This window comes from Xiphias gladius, chromosome 6, assembly GCF_016859285.1.
Source record: "Xiphias gladius isolate SHS-SW01 ecotype Sanya breed wild chromosome 6, ASM1685928v1, whole genome shotgun sequence".
Lineage (NCBI taxonomy): Eukaryota > Metazoa > Chordata > Actinopteri > Istiophoriformes > Xiphiidae > Xiphias > Xiphias gladius.
This window is the reverse complement of record NC_053405.1, coordinates 8,965,998-8,986,347: the sequence shown is the minus strand read 5'-3', so window position 1 is coordinate 8,986,347 and position 20,350 is coordinate 8,965,998. Positions and strand designations below refer to the sequence as shown.

Below are 20,350 nucleotides of genomic sequence, written 5' to 3'. Positions count from 1 at the left end.
ATGGGAATCTCTTCAGAAGTCAAGGGAGCTGTAAAGGGAGGCCAAAAAAAAAAAAAAAAAAAAAAAATAGTTGGTGGGAATTCGCTGAGCTCATGGTGCTGAAAGGTCGATAATAGCTCTGGTGGTGCTAATCACACTTTGACTCAACGGAGTGAAGGAGGGAAAATGATCTTTTTCTGTTTGTGCTCGAAATAACGGGATTCAGCCCACATTCGCAGGTGTGTTTTATGCATACATTTTCATACAGCCGGCAGACTAAACTGCCATTTTGTGTTTACCGTGTCCCTCCTAGGGGCGGAGATTAATGCAAAGACTGTGAAATCATTCAATCAGAGCGCTCCTGCTGCTGGATTTCAGTGAATGAAGCGACTTTGAAACCGAACCTCATGATGCTGGAGCTTCGGTTCTCTTTATCCTCACATAAGACAATGTCCTTGCACCTAATGAGATCCCTATTTGCCACCACAGTGTTGACAAAATCTCTAGAGACAGAGTGGAGCAAGATGATGTTTGTTTTGGACTGATCAACTATTACATAGAATAAAATTAACCAAATGCACAAAGAGACTCCATATTCCGATGGAGCTCAAGGCTTCAGTAACATAATTAAAAAAAACCTCATTACTGTGTTGCCCAGAGTTAGATGAGATAATCTCTTAATGTCATCTTTTTGTGTTGACTACTTGCTTAGTACAAAGAATGGAACAACAGCTGATCCACTTGAAGAGGAAACTAGGAGTCAGCTGGGTTTTTGCTTACAACGGTTACTGCAAAGTCGGCGACAAGGGCAGGACTTTCGAGACACGTGCCGTCACCATCCCCAGCTGTAGTAGTTAAGAAAAAAGGCAAGACCTAATATGCACACTAACTGCCACTGAGGTGGAATATTGAAAATGGAGTGGGGGGGGGGTTCTGCCACTAGAAGGTGCAAAAGTCCTAAATTATACTCAGAATAGCTTTAAAGCTGGAGTCAGGGACTTTTACATAGAAACGAACGTCCGTCAAATTCACGCCCTTGCCAAAGGAGTACACACAATGCTGACCAAGCCGGCCAGCGCCAGGTAAATCGCTCTGTATTGCGCAGTGTGCCAGAGTTTTAAAGCCGGCGTCTGTGGCGACATCCCTGTGCTGCGCGCCGGTAGTGACTGTTTTACGTCAGCCGGCAAGTTTGCCAGGGCCGAAGAAGGAAGCCAACGGTAGCGACGGAGACGCGGGCTCTAGGAGTACGGCGGAGCCTGTGGCGAAAAAAAAAAAAACCTGGGGAGAGTCCAAGAAAGGTTTCCGATGCTCCGGGTAAAAAAGAAAACTCTGCGCTCAGAGGAAGAGTGAAAGCTCAAAAAGGAAAAGTGATCAGTGGTGAGCACAGAAACATGGATTACCATTGGTGTGGCATTGCCTTGTTGGAGAGCACTGACAGAAGAGAAGAGTCTGAGGGCAGACGTGGAGGTTGCCTGACTGCTCTCGGACTGGTTGGCATTTGTAAAATATTCGGGGCAGGCTATGTATCTATTACATTTGCTCTACCTGGATAACGAATTATTGTCTCGCAACGGTGGAAATTTCACTGTATTTGACGGTGTTTGTGTAATTACACGCACTGCCAGAAGGGGGAGACAAAAGTTCGGCGCTGCCGGGTTAAAGAGTAACTTTTCAGAGTAGTGTCGGCCAAGCGAATGGGACGTAATACCCAGATACGATGGTGGCAAGTAACTAAGTAAATTTACTCCAGTAGTGTGCTTGAGTTACTCATACGTTACTTGTTTCCATTTTTGTGCCACTTTATACTTGCACTCCACTGCATTTCAGAGGGAAATATTGTTTTTTTTTTTATTGACAGCTGAAGTTACTTCGCAGATTCAGATTTTATCATACAACACATGATGACCCAATAGTTTAATCATTAAAATCAGCTCCACCTTCACCAGCCACTACAGGAAAATGCTATTTACACAATACTCTGCCTTTAATAATAATAATCCTTTCAAATATTCGATACTAGAACACAGTTTTTGCAGTTGAGTACTTTTACTTTTGATACTTTAAATACACTCTCTTGATTATACTCACATACTTTTTACGTGGGCAACCATTTTCAATGCGGGGCTTTAACTGGCAGGAGCACTTTCAAAGTGCGCCGTCAAGTGCCTTCACTCCAGTGAGGGACCTGAGCGCTTCCCCCAGCGCCGCCCGGATGTGATGTCATTTTTCCCCCCAGCCGCCACCACCAGCCGGCGGTGCAAGCGAGATTGTCTGCCCAGGTGCAGTCACTCTGGTCACACAGGCCACTCACTATACTCTTGTGTACGTTGAAATCATTAATGTGACATTTTACAACAATATGCAATAGAATTGTATTTTCATTACAACACAGAAAGGCGACGGTTGGACGGTTTTCCGTGGTTTCACAGGCTCTTTGGTCCGACAGCTGTTCATCCTGTAACTGACAGCTCCGCCGGTCCCGCACCAGACCGAGATGCTCCGATCGTCTCTCTCTCTCTCTCTCTCTCTCTCTCTCTCTCTCTCTCTCTCTTTCTCTGCCTCTCAATTGGTCCACACGCCTCGCCTGCTGGGAGGGGAGGGGACGGACGGAGGAACACCGAGTTTTTAGCAGGCGTTTGTAAGGCGAACGCCTTCGCCCCGGCACACCCCCCCCCCCCCCCCCCAAAAAAAAACCAAAACAAAAACAACATGAAGGACCTCGGTGTCGGATGGAAGCTTGCGAGGGGCAAAGCGGGATGCAACAGGGCCGAGCGAGATTCACTCTGATCAACGCGGCAGTTTTGTTTCAATTTGGTTTCAATCTCGGAAAAAAAAAAAAAAAAAAAAGTGGACAGGCAAGAAACCTTAGATCATGTGAGCACAAAAAAAAAAAACAACAAAAACCGACGGAGGAGTCTGGGTTGCCCTGCTCGTCGGGGACAACTGTGGAGAAAGCATATCCCAACGGAGGATGGCGAAAATACTCGCTGTGACGGGATAAAAGACATTTTATTATCATCATCATCATCATCATCGTTATTTGTTTTGTTTCTGATGCGGTGACAGCGCTCTGCACGGTCCGAAAACGACGCGCGGAAGGCGCCGGGATTCCCTTTGTCCCCCACGTGTGGATGAGCCGTGGAGAAGACTCAAGGTAATCTGCGCGCTTTTGTTTTTACGCTCTCGAGTCTCATCTACCGTGGAAACGTCTTATCTGCAGCGCGACCTTGTGCCTTGTATCGGTCCGTGAAGCAACAGTGACGAAAGGGGCTGAATGAAAATGTTTTTTTTTTTTTTTTAATTATTATTATTATTATTATTTTTCAGACATGGGCACTGGTTGGCTTTGTTTGGCTCCTGTCAGCCTGAAACACACCGACAAGTTTAGCCTAGCCTGTAACCCCAGGTGGTGCCCCCCCCCCCGGGCAGGGTGCATCCCCTGACGAGGATCAGACACATCTAATGCAATTCAGTCTCGACTCCAGGACATTTTTCTAACCCTCAAATATCGACTTTAGGGTGTTTAAAGTCTAATTTTTACCCCTTAAATGTCAACAATTTGCCCCACATCTTTCACTGGGTTTGTAATAACGGCAGGTTATTTTTATTTTTTATTTGTTTAAATTGGACGTGGCTCTAGAAGATAAGAGTGCACCTGCCCATCAGCTTATGTGCCACTGATTTCCATTAGACGTGTTGGGGTCCTATTTACCCTGCAGGAAAGTGCCCATTAGCCCCAGGAGGAGTCACGTCAGCCATATGGATGCCCCCATACAGCGTTGACCTGACCCGCTTTACACAAGTTAATCATTTTGTTACTATCTGAAACAGGTGCAGCTATCACAACCCTGCCCTCGGTTTCTAGCCGCCCAATTTTTAAGCTTGAACCTTGTGATCATCGAACTGAATTGTCCATTTTTACGACAGGATTAAATCCCTATTTAACCACATTTAGAGAGCTGTCCCAATGTCTGTCTGTCACTGAGCTTGGCAACTAGATTTCCGGTTGTGCAGACAACAGCGGCTTCCCCCGTTATGCCGTTTTTCATCCTGACTGACAGCAGCTAAATGTGAAATGACATTTCAGATCATATGGTCTTATCATTGGATGACTGACAGACTTTGTATGCCAAGAGGCAGTGTTGTATTGTCCCATATTTGCATTTTTTTTAAAAAAATCTGCAAAATAAAAGTCTGATAGGCTGGTATTCAGATCATGAACCGGAATGAAGACTTGGTACAATGGGAATTCCTTACGGTTTGAAAGGCGATGCAGGGACTCCCAGTAGCGGCAGATGCAAACCAGCAGGGTATCGTGCTTTGTGGTGGTAACTGTGAACAAACACAAATCAATCTGCTGATGGGCTAGCTGGCAGGCGTACTTCCCTTCTACAGTTCCTCTCTCTGTTTTTTCGCATTTCTGCCTCTTTCTCAAGTCACCCTTTATCTTGCTCTCTGATTCTTCACCCCTCAGACGCCGTGATACCCCCTCCATGCTTCCCTGCTTGCCTTTCTTCATGCCTTTGACTGCTCTACATTTTGTAATTCCTCCAGCTCTGCTCACATGCTTCCTCTGTTCTCATGTTTTGCCTCTTTCTTTGTCTTGCTGTCATTCCGTCCCTGGAAGACGGAACTGTGTGACACTGTTCCTCCGCACCTCTCGTTCGATCTGTTGGCTTTACACTCCGTGTTTAAATGTGGAAACCCATTGATCCGTGAGCAGAGCTCTTAGCGGAGAGGCGCCGCTACATTCAGTCCCGCAACACGTGAGCAATTATGTCTAACTCAAGATTGACTTGGGCTATTTACAAATATTTAATTGGTATCATTGTGGGGCTGAAATTGGTTTCACAGGGCCGCGTACAGATTGTAATTGAGCATTCTATAATGTTGGCACTGATTGCATTGAAGAGTGTGTGTAGTGTTGATCTGGGTTACACAGTGGGCTATATGTGCACATTACACCTTTTGGCTATTCAGGGCAGTAATTGTACATTCAGTAATATCTCTGTTAGCTTGCTTAGATGCAGCCGTTTAGTGGGTACGTTGTATAGTATGATCACAATGACTATTGTACATACTACAATGCTATTCTGTAGAAATATCATGACTAAAAAGGCACCGATGAAAACCTACTTTCAGCTGCCGTTCTGAGATTTTTTATTTATTAATTGATTATTTTAAAGAGAGTGGGGTCAGCCACTCATGTTTTTGTACTTTTAATTGTGTGGACGGTGAGAGAGAGCGTGTAGGGGGTGAATACAGGGGAAATAGCTCTAGCAGGGTTTACCCATCGTGAGTCGGTACACATATGCAGTAGCTCCAGAAGTACGTTTTGATTAGGTCCTGGGCTCTGCGATCCATTTCCAACCGGACCCGGCTGACCTGTTCCCAAGGTTATGAATCACCTTTTTTATACGGTAATCAGTAAACAGCCTCGCCAAGTCAGACTGCACCTTTTGTACTCCCTTTGTGTTATGAGATTTACAGTAAGTCTGGAGAACATCGCCTGAGGTCCTACCAATTCATATCAGAGGGATTGCTGACTGCTTATGTGACTCAAGGAATGTTGAAACTCCCAAACCCTGTGAACTAATATTTCAACTGCTGTAGGTGTTGCTTCCGCAACTGCATGGCCCGTCTCTTTCTTTTTGGTGCAGTTTATGCTTTTTTTTTTTTGGATAGCTGACAGAAGAGAGAGGACGTGAGCCAGTGACCACGGCGGTTCATAGTTGACCCCTTAACCCCAAAGGTTAGCGGGGCGCCTCGCATGGCCAATTTCTAGCCTCCAGTGTGCTCATCAATAAAATTCAGCAGATAGATTTGTGATGTTTCTGAGCACCTGCGACGGTTTTCAAGGTCCAAACTAATACGCGGTGACCAATTGATGGCTCAGTGTGTGGTTAGTTCACTCCATTCAGGCGTAGGAATTGCTAGATATGCTGCACAACATGTCCTTTTTGGCAACGCCTTACTACACACTCCTTCATCTGCATATTTGAATTTCCCTTCCTCTTTCCGTGTATCTGTGGACAACTCACTGACCAGCAGGCTGCCCACGCTCCTTTCATACATGATATATTCAGCTCTGTACTCAATAAACAACACAGTTTATCTTTCTGTGCAGTCCCTAACCCCGAAGTCCCTGTTTGTCACTCCGCCAATCCCGCCATCGTCATTTTAATTGCCATATGGATTATTCGAATGTACAACTCAACGGCAGGGCTCAGTTCAGTGCTCTCCTAGGGGATATTAAAGGTCAGGTCAGTTTCTTAGGCTCGTGATAGTCATGGTGTGTCTATAAATAAGTAATAGAACTACTTGTTCTGCTTATGTTTTCAACAGTTAAACAAGGAATAGTCAAAGCCAATTTACGTGGTTTTTAATACCTATTTCGTTCTTTTTGAGTGACATCATCACTGTATTTGTCCTGGCTTTTTCTGGAAGTCAGTTAAATACTCCAGGGAGATCACCCAGACAGAAAATGCATTTGCTGAATATCCCTCACTCAGAGAGCTGCTTGCAATCAGATACAAACAGGCGAATGTGGGGCATGCCGACAGCCAATCACCCCTCTTTTTGGGAGTTTACAAGGTGATTATATTAGACTTGTTTAAATGTGCGCACATCTGCTACGGCTTGTGTTTTGTAACCGTAATGTGCATGCAGCTGGTGTACATCTGTGTTGTTGTTTTTTTTTCTGAGTGTGGTAGTGTCAAAGCCGTTCAAACTTTGGTACATGAAGCCCCAGGAGAGAGGGTTTTCTCATGTGTGTTCTGCATGATGTTAATATCTTCTGCATACATTGTGTCTAATGTGTGAGCTGTTGATGCATGCTGTTGATGCAGTTGCTGAATAGCCTTGAGGTACTGTTACACTTTCGAAGCAGTGTGTTTGCGTGTCTTTGTGTGTGAGACTGCGTTGATTATTTATGTGTGACAGCAGTCATCTCTCTCTAAGGATTCCTGTTCTCTCGAAAATGAAATCACAAAATAATACATCTGCTTAAAAGGGAAATTAACTACTAACATTAAGCACCAACAGAGTAGACCAGAGAAATGTCTCATTATCATTTCACAATTTTTCATCAACTGGCAGGGCTTTAGAGTATTTACTAATGTTGAGATGAAAACCAGCTGTGTAGATTATAAAGTCTAGAATATCAAAAACTAGCAAGACTGTAAAGTACTGTATAAAAAAATAAGCTGCTGCACTCAGAGTAACACATCTAACAAAAAGTTCAACATGAGTTTAACTTTTTGTTTTTTTGCAAATGAAATGAATGAAATTGTAAAAAGAGGTATTTGTTCTCGGCACTGTCCTGGATATGGAGCGCGCCTGATAAGTTGACCTGGCCAATCTAGCTTATTGCTGACATGTCTGTATCAGTACATGCTGTCGGCTGATAAGTAACAAAAAAAATTGCGGTACAGACTCAGTGAAGCTGTTATAGAAGTTGTCTACTCAGGAGCGTTGATTTTTCAACTGTAAAATATCCTTTTCAGGATATTAACATATGTAGTTAACAAATCCTTATTAAAATGATTGTTTTGTTATTTTTTATGTAAAAAAAAACAAACAATGTTATGCTTTCTCGTTTTAATGCTGAAATATCAATATTGGTATTAGCCTCAAAAATACAGTACTGTGTGGGCCATAGTCAAAGTTCACATTAGATTACAATGATCCATTGGTCTTTTGCAGAAAAGCTGAAAAATAAAGTTGATGTCCTGAAATATATGAATTTTATTTTTTATTTAAGTAATGCTACCAGTTAAAAGTGGTAAGAATAGAGGAAAAAATGTGCCCACTGGGATTTGCAGTTTTATTTGTCAAAGCATCATGAAAGTTGGGCTGATACAGAAATTTTCATGAAAAATATTCTCCAACTTTTTTTAAACTACAGTACACTCCAGGAAAAATTTCAGGCAATGTACGGTACATGCACCGGGAGTTGTTGTGCAAAGACAGCGGTATCTTACTGGGATTCTGCTCTTAACTGTCCATGATCAAAATGTCAAAGCAACTGGAAAAAGGGTGTTAATGCTAGGAGTACCCAGACGAACCAGGAACCAGCAGGGGCAAATATGATGGTGCCAGGCACAGAGTGGCAGTTGGGCTGAAAATAGCAGTGGTATAAACAGTAGGCTTAGGGACGGTTGGCACAAGATTCAGCAGGGCCAAGGGATGTAGAGGGGAGCACAGCAGCACCAGGGGTTAGACAGCCAGGAATAACCAGGGCTGTATCACCACGGGTGGCCACAGCAGGAGCAACTGGGCCAGACTCAGCGGGGCTGGAAAGGGACCTGACAAAGCAACACTGGATCAAACTGTCGCTGCTTGTCTTAGTTTAACAACAGACCTTCATTCTTCTCTTCTTCTACTACCAACCATGTATAAAACTCCACATGCATCCAGCCATCATTTCATCGTTTTCACTGTGCAGTTTTAAGCTTTTCACTTGTCTGGACGATAGAGACATGGCAGGATAATGGCCACGGCTCTATAGGCTAAATGGAATTGATATTTAATGGTGGATATGCGGATCAGCGGGAAGAGCATCGACAGCCGTGTGTGCACATGCATTAGTTTGAGACAAGATTTGACAAAGGAAATGGGGAGTAAGAGGTCGACAGGCAACTGTAATGACAGCAGTGACAGTCAAAGCACATTTCATGATAATTGGGTTTTTGTTTTCAGCTACACAGTGGACCAAAGTATTCCCATTTATCATTAGCTTGTCAGTACCTTAACATCCGCACACTTTTGTTCTGTGAGGTCGAGCTGAAATTGCATTCTGATGAAAAGTTACAGCAACACGCCTGCAGACACATTTTATTGTAACATTGCGCATTTTTCTAATAATTGATTGGAAACTTTATGACATAATAACACCGAGAGGGATATTTCTCTCATAATCCATGATTATAGGTGTGCTGCTTGCATAATGCTTAGAGCAAAGAGTGATGAATACGCTGTGCAAATGTGTTGAGACATCGTTCTTTGGGCACAAATAAGGCTGAGATAAAAATATCTCTTTGGAAGGTTTGATTGCAAATGATGTGACAAAAAAAAATCACCAGCCACAGGTGATTTCTGCATGTGAAATGGTCCAATTCTTACCTCAACCACTAAGGTACCCGTACACCCAAGAGGACAGTATCACCAACCAGGTCCAGCAGCTGTCCTTGAGCCTTCAAGCAGGTCACATAATCCGGGAGGTGCTGGATCTCAATTCATGCTGTATCCTTTTTAGATGAGAATTCGATTTGAACAGGCCACTCTAAACTCCACACGCCCAATTCGATACATTCACCAAGAGGTGAAGAAAAGACAGCTGTAAATGTGTTCCTACTTCGACCCATTTCAAAGGCTGCAGCTGTTAGATGCCTGCTTCATTGTACTGTTCAAATTCTGCATACTAGCCTTTACAATGTTATTTTGTTGTGGGTCACAAACTGTGGGTAGTCCATCCACTATAGACTCCCATTTAGTGTTGTGTTAACTGAATTCTTCTCAGTTTTTTTTTTTTTTTTTTGGTTTCACTATCTCTTTCATTCTCTCTGCTCTTCTCTGTCTGTTTCCCGGACTCCGACAGTCTTCTTATGAACATCATAAACCAACGTGAGCAATCTTGGTTATTAATTGAATTAGTTAATAAACAAAGGCAAGGCCTCTCCCTCCTCTCACTCAGTGATTCTGAGAGGCATTACCCTCACAAAGCTTGAGCTGACAGAGAGGAAATGCTAGAAGAGATGAGCTTGATAATTGGGAGTAATTAACATGCCAAGCAGTCGGCTCGTGTCTTCGTGCTCAAGTGAAGCAGGAGCTAAAACTGATGAGTGGATTGAGGGATAGGATTGGGAATGTTTTCTGTGTAAGACACACTACTGAGTGACATAATACAGATCCAGTTTGGGTGAAGACAGTGTTCACATGCCAAGTCAAATCTTAAGGGCTGCCTTTTAGAGAAGTACTTAAGCAGCAGCACTTCAAACAAACCGATCTTCTCTGAAACATTTTTCGGTTTTATTCTCAGCATGACCTCTATTTTTATCTACCCCCATATTATCTTTGCAGGAGATTTCGGTTGATACATTTTCTATGTGTACTGGGCTCATCTGCACTCTGTACATGCTCTTTCCAAACACAGTATAATTTGAGGCCATATGAATATAATCTAAGATGCTAAAGGTGATTGATGCGTCATCTTTTTATGGCCTTTTTGTTTGATTTTTACCTTTTTAAAATATTGGCAGGGAAATCAATAATTTGTAAAGGGTTTGGAATATTTTAGAATATTGTATATAGGATCCCAAAAAAAAAAAAAATACTATTTGTAGTTCTATAAATATATGCTGCTATGGATGAGTAGGGATTCCACTGTGATTATGTGGCTGATAAATCTGTAATTAATAACAAGTTTACAGCCACGCTTGCAGCTCTTTGAGGCTGTACTTAGGCACAGTGGTGCTTTGGGCTAAATCCTAACATCAGCATGCTAAGATGCTCATATTGAAAATGTAACTACGGTGATGTTGAGCAGGTAATGTTTTTCATGTGAAACATCTCAATTCATTATAAAAAGCACCTAAAAGACTGTGAGAAGCAAGATTCTCTGGTCACGTTTGGAGGAAACCAGGCACCATTCATCTCATCCCAACAGTGAAGCATGGTGGTGGCAGCATTACGCTGCGGGGTTGTTTTTCAGCGGCAGGGACAGGGAAACTTGTCAGGGTTGAGGGAAAGCTGAACGGAGCAAAGCAGAGAGATAGCCTTAATGAAAACCTGGTCCAGAGCGCTCAGGACCTGGGACTGGGCTGAAGGTTCACCTTCCAACAGGACAATGAACCTAAGCACACAGCCAAGACAACGCAGGAGTGGCTTAGGGACAACTCTGTCAATGTCTTTGAGTGGCCCAGCTAGAGCCCTTGAACCCAATCCAACATCTCTGGAGAGACTTGAAAATGGCCGTGCACTGACGGTCCCCATCCAACCTGACAGAGCTTGAGAAGATCTGCAGAGAGGAATGGTAGAAAATCCCCAAATCCAGGTGTGCAAAGCATGTTGTGTCACACCCAAGAATACTTGTGGCTGTGATCGCTGCAAAAGGTTCTTCAACCGAGTACTGAGTGAAGGATCTGATTTATTAATTCAATGTGATATTTAAGTTCTTTCATTTTCATTTTTTCATTTGCAAAAATTTCTAAAATTCCGTTTTCGCTTTGTCAGTGTGGGGGATTGAGTGTAGCATAATGATGGAAAAATAAGAGTGCAACATAAAAAAATGTGAAATAAGTGAAGGAGTCTGAATACTTTCTGAATGCATTGTATGTTTGTGTCAAGAAGGTCCTCAGTGCATCAAAGCAGGAAGAGTCTAAATGACCTGACAGCCTATCGATAGTGTCCGCTTACTTGATTTAATACCTTGGCAATCAATACTCTGGTGAATTGCCACAGATATTGACAGCCTCAAAGTGTACAGTTGATAACCCTGTCAGATATTTCAAACAGAGCCCTGAAGTGGCACCTATAACCTGACACTTCCTCACCGTACTCTAACGATTACGCTCATGCCAACGCCATTTGCTACTGCACCTCTCTTTACCACCCCAACTACGCTGATACCGAACGCATCAGTAAAATGTTCACGGACAAGGTATTTGTTCTCCTCCAAAATATTTGATCTTACAGTACATTACCCACTAGTAGTGATTACCGCATTATTATTGTTATGTTTAGGCACTCGCAGCCCTTGGTTGAGGTTAGCGAAAGATCGTTGTTTGGTTTAATACAGGAAAAGTTCTCAGTGATTTCAGACGCAACTTGTTTATTTATATTTAACCAAAACCATGATCTTTGTTGTTGTTTAAGTCTGTGGTTGAGCAGTGACGTGTATGGAATTACAGCTATGGACTGGTGAAAACGGGAGGATTAACCCATGACATCAGTCTGGTATGACTGGGTCAAATGCGGGTTGATTCCATGTACGTAATCCCATGCCAAACACATTGATTGTGTGTGAAAATGGTATTTAGTAGTACTCAACAGCTGAAAGGATGTGTGCGGAGAGAGAAATGGGGCTGAAGCAGTACAAATACTCTGCTCTGCTGTATCAAAAGTCATTATATGTGTGCCTGTCATTGGGATTTCTGTTTCATAATTTCAATCTTCCAGGCACCTGGCACATACGTAGGCTAGTGCAGTTGAAGGGTTTTATTTTTCTTAATGTCCAAGTACAGTCCATAATTGGTTTGGAAAATATAATCTTGTGATTTATGCTTTTAAGTTTTTTCACCTTATTATTTGCTTAACATGACCTAAACATAAACTGTCCACTTTGGTGAACTCTGTTTGCAGCTACTGCACCTAAATGACAAAACCAGTCCATCCATTTAGTGAGACTACATACCCTTTCTCTCTCCCTCCACCTCCATTTTATTCTTGCGGTTTTTATAATGAACACAGTTGGCGTGAAGACCCCGCTCAGAGTTTTCAGGCTCTCCTGTACATACTCAGCAGGAGTGCAGCCCTCACTCTGACTGTTCCCCCTTCATTAGAATGACAATGCTTGAGGGAGTGAATAAATGAGGGATGCTGGGCTAATCAAGTTTTTTTTAAAATTGTCTCATCAAGACCTTGTGAGAAAGCACTTGCTTTGTGATTTCCCCAAGACTTAGTCAAGCAGGTGTTGCTAGGCATATGAGCACCAATTTTCTGTCTCACACTGATGATCTCCGTGACGAGGAAAATTAAAGCCCTAGACAAAGCGGGCTAGTCTCTACTGCCAGCACATATAAACCAGTGATCATTGGTGTAGATGTGAAGCTGGTTTAGGACCTAGAATTTGGATGGGGGAAGTTAAGAAATGGCATCTTACTTTTTTAAATTTAAATTTTAAAGTCACACATCATGTCATATATCTGGAGGCCTCACAAGTTTCTGCCAAGCATTGCAAAAGAGGCTGAAATAAATAATGTTCACTTAATGATGAGTAGTGTGTTTTTGAAGGATTAGTCCTGGGTTACAAGGTTCAGTAAACTTGGTACTGGGGAAAGAAAAAGGTAAAAAAAAAAGAAAACTACTGTTGTAGAAAAAACGTGGGAGCAATAAATCTATTTCCACGGCTCTGACCTCTCACTCTGTGATTTTTCTCCTCTACACTATTCTCATGTGGGAGGCTTTCAGAGGCTGTAGGCTGCAGAATGATGTGATAACATAGTTACTCATATATCCCTCCACCCTGAAGCATTTTCAGTGTGTCATGAATTCTTTGGAGAGAAATGAAAATGAGATTCTTTGTCTTTGGAGATGGGCAGGATTTGGAATAAAAATTCTGATGTCTGAGGACCAATTCAGTACCCTCGCTTTTGTTCTAGCGCAGGTTGTGATGTGGTTAACTCCGGGTGTGTGTAGCTAAAGGCAAGGATATTTGCTTTAACAAGATGCTGGCGGCCTTGTATTTGTTTTGGCCATCTGAGATGCAAACAACACATATTCCTGGTTGATTACTTCCCCATAGTATTATAAACATATGTTTTGGCACCTGATATGACTTCAAACTCATGGATCAGTTACCCAAATCGGACTTGGTGGATGGTATTTCATCATCATGGAACCTGAAACAACAGACTGCCACCAACGCAGCCCCTGGTGTTTTTAGCCACAATATCCAAATTGATCTGGGGGTGGCAATGTTGATCTATCAGACTGTCATTCCTCCACTTTGTGTAAGACCAAAATATCTCAACAATTACTGAATAGATTGAGATAAAATTTGGTACAGACAATAATGATCCCCTTGGAATGAGCTGTAAAAACTTTGGTGATCCATCATCTGGTCTAAATTTAACTTGTCCTCTACTTTGGCTTACGACCAAATACTTGCAACCAATGACATTCTCATTAACTTCAGCTGCACTTTGTGTTTAGGGTTCATTAGCAAAAGTTACCATGCTAGCACGCTAACATTGTACCTATTGAACATCAGCATGTTAGCATGCTGACGTGATCATTTATCTCAAAGCACCACTGTGCCTGTGCACAGCCACAGAGAGCTGCTAGCATGGATGTAGACTCTTGTTTGATGCAGTGCTGTTTACAGTTTGAGCACCAGGTCACACAGAGAGACAAACACACTTGTATAGTTACTTATGGGCAACTGAGAGTCTCCAGTTCTCCTGAGCTGAACACTAGCGCAGCTATAGGAAAGAAAATAAATGAGTGGAAGGGGGCTGTGGTGATTGTTGGTAATTTTTCTTTCTTTTTTTTAATTAAAAATTTTTTTTGTTTTTAATCAATCCAGAGTCAACACAAGATCTCATGTTTAGTAGCAGATGTGCCACTGTTATCTCAGCCCAGGGGACAGGATAAGTGTCCATGCAACAGAAACAAATTAATATACAGAGTCACCCTGATATTGTTTTTAATTTTACACACTTTTAGTTGTACTGCTGCATGATGTGAGTTAGTTTGTGATATTTCATTAATTACAGTCATGGAGTGGATTTTATGCCAATTTAATACCTATAATTGCAGCCAATTTTATGTTGTTTATCTGTGGTGAGGAAAACAAGCCTAAGGCCTCTAGTGTGAGGGCGGTACATTTTTACGGCTGGCCCATAATTACACAGTGTGGTGACTTCCACTCAGGCGCTGACCCAGATATCCTGTAAGGGACGCCCGAATATTGTACTATTTCAGTAGGTGTGAGGTTCCTAATGTGGAATTGCGTAAAGTGTTTTATAAATTGATCTTTCTGAAATGGAGATGTCTGCGGCTGTCACACATACAACTCCAGCTAATAATGTCCCTTTTTTTGCTCCTATCTCTGTGCACGAATGAAGAAGAGTCATGTAACAAATCTTTATCCTTCTTAAGTTGAAGCATTTAAACTCAAATGGATGTTTCTACATCTCAGTTTGCATCACTTATAAGATTAAACTGCATCTGGTCTGGTGCTTTCTTGTGTTTTCACTGACTCGGAGTTAGGCAGCGCATTTGCCATGTAGTGAACAGGAGCAGGCCCTTAAGGCTCCCCCCAGGCAGTGCTGTCCCACATCCATGTTAACAGTGTTTAAAAAGCAGACTACATGCCTCAAAAGCTAGAAATATAGGAAATACATCACATTTTTACCCCTTCACTATTAAAAGACTAGGTTTCAGTGAACCATGTAAGTCTGTTATGTAACTAGCCTAGATAACAGGAATTTTGACACAGGATTTACCAAACTGTCATGTTATCCCTGGAAGCTTTTTAAAGCACCTTTGCCTAAACATTTGCCTGCTTTAAATTGGAATTATGCAGGAGAATCAGTAGTGGGTAAAGAGGATTCAAATTCTAAAACAATTTTTTTGGAATAACCTCCGCCAGGGAGGTCATGTCTTCACCTGTGTCTGTCGGTAGGTTTGTTTGTTGGTTTATCTGCCAGCAGGATTATGCGAAAAGTATGATTCGCACCGAACTTGGGGGAGGGATGGGGCATGAGGGATGGGGCAGGGAAGAACCCATTCAATTTTGGGGCAGATCCAGATTATTTACTATGATTTTGAATTTTTTTCTCTGAAGTCTGGTGTATGTTGCTTGACATTGGCCTAATGTACTCCACTGAGGGCAATTCTAGTTGAAAGTGTTTTCCCTTTGAATCTGGAGGAAGGAAAATGAAACTGTTTTTCTGCATTCTGTAAATTGTCATGATCAATCTGTTTCCCCACATCAAAAAGGTAATTTATTAAGGGGCTGAAATTTTATACAACTGCTTTACTGAACATGTAATTGGAATGTCTGAAAACGGTTAAAAAGACAGCTGAATTTTCCATATTTTTTGTCGCGATGTTGATGCATGGATCATGTGTGTAGTAACAGAGTCCTTGGTCAGAGATGTTCCATCAAACTGGCAACTTATTGGATTATTATATATCAAATTCATGTGATGAATTAGATTTTTGGTGAAAAGTGAGTTATTACATTGGGCACAAAAAGGTTATTTTCAGTCAAAATGTAATATGGACGATTATATCTCTGGCTACATCAGCTGTGGTGAGTCACAACAGTCCAGTAAACTGACATGAACAGTTGAACTTAGTTAAACTAAGTGCAGTTTACGGGACCGCCTTGACTCCAGGTGGCGGTCGCATCATTGAGAGGAACAGACTGAAAAAAAAGACTCGGTGCACTGATTCGTGCCCTCTGTTCATGGGCTTGTTTATTGACAGGGTGTTATCTGTTTTTTACATGAGGTGAAGTTACAGGAGTCGACTGACCGGTTTGCAGATTCTGCTTTGTTCAGTCCGTTCCCACCTGTTGTGTCTTTGGTAATATTTGTAATTGAACTGGACATCCATGCGCTAGTTGAAGGATCTAGCACTGAAAGTCACAGCTGTGTTGGAAAACCTGTATTTTTGTAAAATATGCATAATGGTCTTAAAGGTGCTGCTGGACTTTATTGTGCTTTAACTGTTTAGCACGTGAAGTCCAAAAATATGATATTTCAATCAAGTTTTAGTTTCTCTGCCTTTTGCAGGAGTTAAATAAAAAATAAAAAAAAAATCAAGATTTAACATTTTTTGGCTATAAATTCCTGCCCTTTGTTGGACAGAAATGAACATACTGTATAGTGTGATTGGTTAACCAAAAAAAAAAAAAAAGTTAAAACCTTCCACTGTACAGCTTAAAAGGTAGTTATTTGATACAGAGGTCTTGGAAGAAAGAAAAAACGCAATAAAAATTTCATATTCTGTCAGAACCCTTTTATGAGTGCAGTGTTGTAGCATAATATGGTTCATTTCTATCTGACAAGATATTGTGATATCTCTGATCACAGGACGACAATAGCCTGAGCTAAAGTCCATGCGTCAGTACTACTTCTAGCCAGTAACTCACATTGTTGTATGTTTAAAAACAAAAAAAAACAACCCAAAAAATTGAACTAACCATCCCTTTAAAGAGATGATCAAATACGGCCAAGCCGATCTGTGTCAGCTTGAGTTTCTGCTCCAGTTACCCGTAGTACGCCACCGCTGAAAGACAGTCAGTAGGTTAAATAACACTGAGCTTGTTATGAGACTTAGAAGAATAAATTCTGTTTTTGGCTGCTATGATAAGTCAAACACATTCCAGTAAGCTAAGCAATATCCCAGAAAAGAGTAAAGAGGAGAGCAATCTGGCTCTCCTGAAAAAAAGCTCACAATATCAGGATTTTTGAAAACAGATTTATTTAACAAGGAGAGGGTGAAAAAATAACTTATATATTAGTAAAAATCCTTCCTGAAAATATTTAATAAACATGAAGCCAGTCACCGGTATGGTGCAACTGGCTCACGAACCTCATTCTGTGCCATCCCCCGTTGCTCTTGTCTCCATCCAAGGATATTCTGTGTTTAATAACACAGAATATCCTTAATATAATCTTTGCAAGTTGTGTAAAACAGTATTTGAATTTAGCACGAGTGAGGATAATCTATTAAGACCATATTTGTATTATGGATTGGGTTTTACAAAGCTTGCATGTAAATGGTGAGTTTGCACTGTTGAATGTTGCCACGGGATTTGACAGGATTCAGAATTGGTCAAGGATTAAATAGTGTATTAAGGGTGTTCCAAGTATTTATTAATATAAGACCAATAATTGTGAGTACTCAACAGTTCTTAGAATTTGGTTTAGCTGATTTGTACTGGCATCACGTTATCGGTGTTTGCACACACACACACACACACACACACACACACACACACACACACACACACACACACACTCTCTCTCTGTCGTTATCGCCATTCCTCTTACACACACAGTTTCACACACACGTGAAGACTACAGTATGATGATCAAAAACACGATGAAGTAAAAATTTCAAGAGGAGCAGTAGTGGAGCACTGGAGATGATCAGAAATCGCACTGTAGAACCAGTCATGGTTTTTTGATGATGTGACATCTGTGCACCGTGCTGCAGTATGTACGAAACAATTACAAAAAAATACAATAAAAATTAATATTGGATTAGGCTCAGTTATGGCAAATACTAAATCTTAAAGCACTCAGACTGGGACGGGGCGAAAACGTGATTAAGAGATCTGTATTTTCTACTTTATTACAGTTGGATTTGTCCACACATTTCATCTTTTTTTTGTTGCATGCCCTTCGTCTGCCTGCATGATGCAAGAGCCTGACAGATCATGGTGAATTAATGAACTAATGCAGACAGGCTGGATGCTTCTTGTTCCTGTTGGTTGCACTGTGTACACTCCTGTAGCATTTGATTTCCTTCATTTCTGCATTGGATTTTTGCTGGAACATTGATTCTCTTTCAAAAATAAAAATTTCTCTTTCAACCACAACCGGCCTGGATGTCACCCTCGGATTTCTCCCCCCGCCACACTAGGCCATATACAGACGGTTACTCTGGCTTTTAACTCTTCAGATTGATTCAACAGGAGCTAAAGTTTAATAGAAGCAGGTTGACTAGCAGAATGTTTCAGGCTATAATTTATAATCAAGTTGGGGAAATGTGGACCAGAAGGTGGGTAGACTGAGAGGTAGACAGCCAGCTGCTCAGATCCTGTTCCTCTTTCCCTGTCAGTCGTCCCACTGAGCCAGTCAGTCAACAGGACAGACAGGCAGAGAGCTTGTTATCTCTGCTTTATTGGGCTGATACATCACATGCTCTGCTGAAGCCACCTACCTATTACATTTTTGTATGTGAACCCGAGTGTGTGAGAGGTACAAGATGTGATGTGACAGAACACCTTGTCACGTTTTGCCCTGCCACTCGCCTGAAATGGTCTCCCTACGTGACATTTGAAATTAAATGCGTGTGAGCTGCCGTCTGGGGAATAGGGTGAGTTTTTCAGGTAATGCTGCAAATGATTCAGTGACTGACTGATGGCTTGGAGAGAAGAAATGTTTACCGTGCAGTCAAGCACCACTTTCGTAGAAATGACTAAAGCCACTCTAGTTTTCTAGTTCACAGTAAGATATTGCACTTAGTAGCCTCTATATTACCTGCCAGTAAACAGTCTGCTCTTTCAAACAATGAATGATGGGGTTCATATACTGAGCTGCTGACAGGGTCAGAAGGTTCAGCACCCTCTCTAATTGTGCAATAAACAAAAAACATACAAAGTGACAGTTCTGCGGACAAAAACATGAGACTCTCACTATGACCTGCAATGTCTGACCTTGAAAAATTAGTAAAACTTTCCTCATCAAAGGGAAAATGCAGTAAAGCTTGTTAATCAACCTACTGCGTTTTTTTATTTTTTCTGTGTTCTACCTTACCACTGTGATTTCAAATGTAAAAAACAATAATTATGTGGGAAACACACTAAATAAAGACTAGCAGCCTGCCAATCTCCCTTCAAAACATGATATTATAATCTTAAATTAATATTCATGCAGACACAGCAGTGTACGGTACTTTGCAGTGTCTGTATTACAGTACAATTATCACAGACTTTTCCTTCAAATTCCGTAATGTGGGTTTTTTTCGCCACAGCTGTTGTTTTCAGATCCTACCAAATCTATCCACTGTAATGTTTTTTTCCTCCACGCAAGCGACAGCCATGGCCGCAGGCATTATGGTTCCGGGATGTCCGTCAGTCCATCCCTCCATCCCTCCATCCCATTCTCTTGATATCTCAGGAACGCCTTGAGGGAATTTTTTCAAACGTGGCACACATTTTCACGGGGGCTCAAGGATGTACTGATTCAATTTTAGTGGTCAAAGGTCAAGATTGCTGTGACCTCAGGAAACAAGTTTTTGGCCATACCTCAAGAATTCACATGCCAATTATGACAAAATTTCACACAAATGTCTAATAGGATAAAATAATGGAGTGATGATATTTTATTTCCTAAAGGTCAAAGGTCAACTTCACTGTGACATCATAACGCTCTGCAAATACCTACTTCATACCTTTTTTTTAAATTAAATTCCTTCATAGTCTGGACAGACATGGTAAGCTGCTACTTGACTGGTTGGCGGAGGCATACAACCGTGAGGCGGTAATTCTAGTTCAAATAAAAACTCATAAAAACAACATTGTCAGTAATAGCCTAATTGCTCACACAACCACTAGTAGTCAACAAGCAGTGCAAATGCTAGCAAATTAGCTTCGTAGTACTAATTCTAGCTTGACTAATCCCACCGGTCGTTTGACCCTACCACTACGAGGGTCAAACACTTCCATGACAACTTTCTGAAAATGGCTGCTTCTTGGAAAACAGTGCATCGCTTGTAGTGACATCATGCCCATTTTGCCCAGTATAGCCAGTAGGTTTACAATTAAGATTCATGCCCTCACTCCCTCACTATCTACTGTCCTGTCCTGTTTTAAAAGAAAATGCATCACATTAAAAGGTCATAATAACAT

At 41.6% G+C, this 20,350-nt stretch overlaps 1 protein-coding gene across 1 annotated transcript in view; it reads left to right on the top strand.

The window, feature by feature from the left end:
* The first annotated feature begins 2,735 nt into the window (after positions 1–2,735).
* The window catches only part of pde4ba (phosphodiesterase 4B, cAMP-specific a), a 190,614-nt gene continuing 172,999 nt past the window's right edge, over positions 2,736–20,350 (top strand). Inside the window, exon 1 of the mRNA XM_040129571.1 lies at positions 2,736–3,133. The gene's annotated coding sequence lies outside the window, so the exon portion shown is untranslated. The remainder of the gene's footprint in view (positions 3,134–20,350) is intronic.